The sequence below is a fragment of the Capsicum annuum genome, chromosome 2 (assembly GCF_002878395.1).
Source record: "Capsicum annuum cultivar UCD-10X-F1 chromosome 2, UCD10Xv1.1, whole genome shotgun sequence".
In the NCBI taxonomy this organism is placed as follows: Eukaryota; Viridiplantae; Streptophyta; class Magnoliopsida; order Solanales; family Solanaceae; genus Capsicum; species Capsicum annuum.
Window position 1 is genome coordinate 121,814,734 of NC_061112.1, and position 5,525 is coordinate 121,820,258.

A 5,525-nucleotide genomic window follows, 5' to 3' on the forward strand; every position below is an offset into this window, starting at 1 on the left:
TTTCAGGAGGGTCCTGAGCAGAAAGTAAAATCCCATTTTTCAGGAGGGTCCTGAAAATAAAGTAAAATCACATTTTTCAGGAGGGTCCTGAACAGAAAGTAAAGTCTCATTTTTCAGGAGGGTCCTGAACAGAAAGTAAAATCCCATTTTTCAGAAGGGTACTGAACAGAAAGTAAAATCTCACTTTTCAGGAGGGTCCTGAACAGAAAGTAAAATCCCAACTTTTAGGAGGGTCCTAAACAGAATGTAAAATCCCATTTTTCAGGAGGGTCCTGAACAGAAAGTAAAATCCCATTTTTCAGGAGGGTCCTGAACATAAAGTAAAAATCCCATTTTTCAGGAGGGTCCTGAACAGAAAGTAAAATCCCACGGATGTGCATTTCCAATGGTAGCTGAATTAAGTGAAGCGAATTTACCCCTATTTCAACAAAGAAAATTTGTCAGTTAAAAACTTAACGGTGGCTTGCAGATCTTGTTTTCTCAGGTATATGCCCAGCACTTGTTCCTTTCATCTTTGTTCTAAATCGCTAACACCTGCCCTGCCTTGCCGCATCATTGACCCGGATCCATATTGAGGGAAGTGAGTGCTGACTCGAACAATGGGTTTCCATTTTACCATGCCCCTGAGGTGCACTTTTTCCAAATCTGAATGTTTCTACGAATCCAATAGCCTGTCGGTTGATAGACTTCCTTTGCTTCGTGTTGAATTACGATTATATTTCTTCCTGTGCTATTCCTTGGCTTTTCCTCATATAATTGGAAAGACTGGTAGTAAATTTTGAAATCCTTTCTCGCTTGTTTTGACACAGACTTGACTTAAAATGTAAAGAAATGATGGTGACTTTTATTTTGATAAATGACATAAAAAGACAAAAGCATGAAAATGTAAATGAAAGAAAAGGGAAATGTCCCATATTCCAAAAAGAAAACTTATCTGAATACGACAACCAACTCCAATGAGTATGACATGCATTTTGAATTGAGCTGCCTGATCTTCCTATCCAAACTCCCCATTTGTTGTTGAGTTCGTACCTTTTGCCGCTGAACCGCTTCTTCAAATCCATTGGACTCATACATCACATTCGATTGATGATATCTTAAAAGACTTTCGCCAACAAATCTCTTTCTTCTCATTTTTTGCTTTTCTCTTGAACTCTCTATCGCCTTACGGTGCCCGTGAGGGTTTTCACCAATAAGGCTCTCTCATTTTTATTTTTCTCCACTCACCATCGCCTTATGGTGCTTGCAAAGGTTTTCACCAGTAAGACTCTCTCATTTTTATTTCTCTCCACTCACCATCGCCTTATGGTGCCTGCAAAGGTTTTCACCAGTAAGACTCTCATTTTTATTTCTCTCCACTCACCATCGCCTTATGGTGCCTGGAAAGGTTTTCACCAATAAGACTCTCTCATTTCATTTTCTCTCAACTCACCCTCACCTTATGATGCCCACGGGGGTTTTCACCAATAAGACTCTCTCATTTTATATTTCTTTCCTGATTTCTTATGCTGAAGGAGACAAGTGGTACTTCACAATGTATCATTATATCCATTGCATGCTTAGCCTTAAAATTATCAAAAGTTTATTTGAAGGACTTTCTTTGGTTGTAACTTGGCTTTTGGTTAAGGTTAGAAAAGATGGTAAGGGCTCAAACGATACTTGAAGTGGGGGTGGGACTTACAACTTTTGGAATCAACTCAAACAACACATTAGCTCATGCCCCAGTTTTGTTGCCTGGGTGAATCTTAAATCTTTATTTGGTTGGACCGAGCCCAAAATAGGGCAGCCTACATATCTCACTCCCGAGAGAGGAGAATCAGGTCGCACGTAGTTCCATCAGCTTGTTCTTTGTTTTGATTTGATTTTAATTTTTTTTTATTTTCGAACTCTGTCTTTTATTCTTTTTTTTCTTGACATTTATTTTTGACTTTATTTTGATTCCAAAAGAGGGATATGAAAGAAAATTAAAATGAAGCTCAAACGGGTAAACAAAGGATGACACAATGTTTGGATAGAAGAATAAAATGCCTTCATCATATCAATCTTCAAAAATGCAAGTACTAAACATGCAATAAAATCAACAAAGGATCAAATATCATACGTAATATCTTTTGACTGTATCAGCATTGAAAACCATTTCTGCCATTTTGCCTTCAGTATCTGTCAAATATAAGGCTCCATTAGGCAACACTTTCTTCACAACGAAGGGACCCTGCCAGTTAGGGGAGAACTTGCCTTTCGCTTCAACCTGGTGAGGAAGGATACGTCTCAATACCAACTGACCAACTTCAAAATTCCTGGGACGGACCTTTTTGTTATACACTTGAGCCATCCTCCTCTGATACAACTGGCCATGACACACAGACGTTAGCCTTTTTTCCTCAATCGAGCTCAAATATTCCAGTCGGGCTTTTACCCATTCATCATCATCAATTTCTGCTTCTACAATGACTCGAAGAGAGGGAATTTCAACTTCTGCAGGGATGACTGCTTCTGTCCTATACACTAATAAATATGGAGTTGCCCCTGTTGAAGTGCGAACAGTGGTGCGATAACCTAGTAATGCAAATGTCAACTTTTCATGCCACTGTCTAGACCCTTGTACCACTTTTTCCAGTATCTTTTTTATATTCTTATTGGCGGCTTCTACAGCACCATTGGCCTTTGGGAGATATGGAGTAGAATTTCGATGTGCGATCCTAAACTGTTGACACACTTCTTGCATCAAATGACTATTGAGATTGGCAGCATTTTCTGTAATGATCATCTTAGGAATTCCAAATCTACAAATGATATTGGCATGAACAAAAACTGCTACAGCCTTCTTTGTCACTGAATTGAAAGTTACTGCTTCTACCCACTTTGTGAAGTAGTCAATGGCTACCAAAATGAACCTATGTCCATTTAATGCCTTCGGCTCAATCGGTTCAATCACATCCATTCCCCAAGCCACGAACGGCCATGGAGAGGCCATTGCATGCAACTCAACAGGAGGAGAACGTATCAGATCACCGTGTACCTGACATTGATGACACTTTCGAACAAATTGAATAGAATCCCTTTCCATAGTAAGCCAGTAATAACCTGCTCGAAGGATCTTCTTTGACAAGACATAACCGTTCATGTGCGACCCGTATACTCCAGAGTGTATTTCAACCATGATTGCTGAGGCTTCTCTCACATCTACACACCTCAAAAGTCCCAGATCTGGGGTTCTCTTATACAAGATTCCCCCACTTAAGAAAAATCCACTAGCCAAACGCCTAATAGTCCTCTTTTGATTGTTGGTGGCATATGCTGGGTATTCTCCTGACTGAATGTACCGCTTGATATCCAAGAACCAGGGTTCTCCATCGAGCTCTTCTTCAACCGCATTACAGTAAGCATGCTGATCACAACTCTGTATATGCACTGGATCGATGTAGGCTTTTTCAGGATGTTGGAGCATTAAAGACAGAGTGGCTAAGGCATCAGCAATTTCATTATGAATCCTTGGAATATGCCTAAATTTTACTAACACAAACCGTTAACATAGCTCCTGCAAGCATTATCGATACGGGATGAGCTTCAAATCTCGTGTCTCCCAATCGCCTTGAATTTGATGGACGAGTAAATCCGAATCTCCCTACTCCAATAATTCTTGGACTCCCATATCAACAGCTAACCTTAAACCAAGAATGCAGGCTTCATACTCTGCCATATTGTTAGTACAGTAGAATCGAAGTTGTGCTGTTACCAGGAAATGTTGTCCCAATTCAGAGATAAGAACTGCACCTATTTTGACTCCTTTCTTATTGATAGCTCCATAGAAGAACAACCTCCAACCTGGATCAGCATCTATAACGACTTCATCAACACACGACACTTCCTCATTAGGAAAATACGTCTTTAATGGCTCGTACTCTTCATCGATGGGATTCTTAGCAAGGTGATCAGCCAAGGCTTGGGTTTTCATGGCGGTTCGAGTCACAAATATAATGTCGAACTTGGTAAGCAATATTTTCCACTTTGCCAATCGACCCATTGGCATAGGCTTCTGAAAGATATACTTTAAAAGATCCATGCGGGAGATGAGATAAGTAGTATAGAATGAGAGATAATGCTTCAACTTCTGTGCTACCCAAGTTAGGGCACAACACGTCCTTTCAAGAAGAGTATACCTGGCCTCATATGTGGTGAACTTCTTGCTAAGATAATAAATAGCCTTCTCCTTTTTGCCTGTGACATCATGTTGACCCAGGACACAACCGAAAGAATTGTCCATGACTGATAAATATAAGATCAAAGGCCTACCAGGCTCCGGGGGTACCAGCACGGGCGGATTTAACAAATATCTTTTGATTTGATCGAACGCTTCTTGACATTCTTCAGTCCATTTTATCGTAGCGCTCTTTTTCAGCAACTTGAATATGGGCTCACAAGTGGTTGTGAGTTGAGCAATAAACCTGCTAATGTAGTTCAGTCTACCAAGCAAACTCATCACCTCCATTCTATTCTTAGGCGGGGGTAACTCCTGAATGACTTTGATTTTTGAGGGATCCAATTCGATTCCCCGATGGCTGACTACAAACCCCAACAGCTTTCCAGATGGAACTCCAAATACACATTTTGCCGGGTTGAGTTTGAGATTATACCTGCGAAGCCTTTCAAAGAACTTTCTTAAATCTTTAACATGGTCGGCCTGACTTTTTGACTTAATAATCACATCATTCACGTAGACCTCAATCTCTTTATGCATCATGTCATGAAACATAGTGGTCATGGCTCTCATATATGTTGCTCCAGGATTCTTCAAACCGAACAACATCACTTGATAACAATAAGTTCCCCATGGTATGATAAAAGACGTCTTCTCTGTGTCGTCATCATCCATAATAATCTGTTGATATCCGACATAGCAATCCACAAAAGAGGCAACCTCGTGCTTAGCACAGTTGTCCAACAAAATGTGGATGTTGGGCAGTGGAAAATCATCTTTTGTACTTGCTCTGTTCAAATCACGGTAATCTACACACACTCAAATTTTGCCATCTTTCTTTGGTACGGGAACAACATTGGATAACCACATGGGATAACGAGCTACTCGAATTACTTTGGATTCAAGTTGTTCCATGATTTCTTCTTTAATTTTAATGCTTACATCCGTTTTAAACTTCCTCAACTTCTATTTGACAGGAGGGAACGCGGGATCAGTTGGCAATTTGTGAGTCACTAATTCAGTGCTTAAACCAGGCATATCATCATAAGACCATGCAAAAACATCCTTATAATCAATTAATGCTTGAATCATTCCCTCTTTTAGCCGTGGCAAAGCATGTACACTGATTTTAGTTTCCCTAACCTCTTCTTGATCCCCTAGATTTATTGGCTCAATCTCATTCAAATTAGGATTCGGTTTGTCTTCAAACTGTTCCAACTCTTTGCTTATTTCTTCTAGTGCTTTTTCTTCATCATATTCCCCATCCTGCTTCATTACATCTTGATTAGCTTGGATTTTAAGATCAGGCTGAAAATTCCGCATGCAT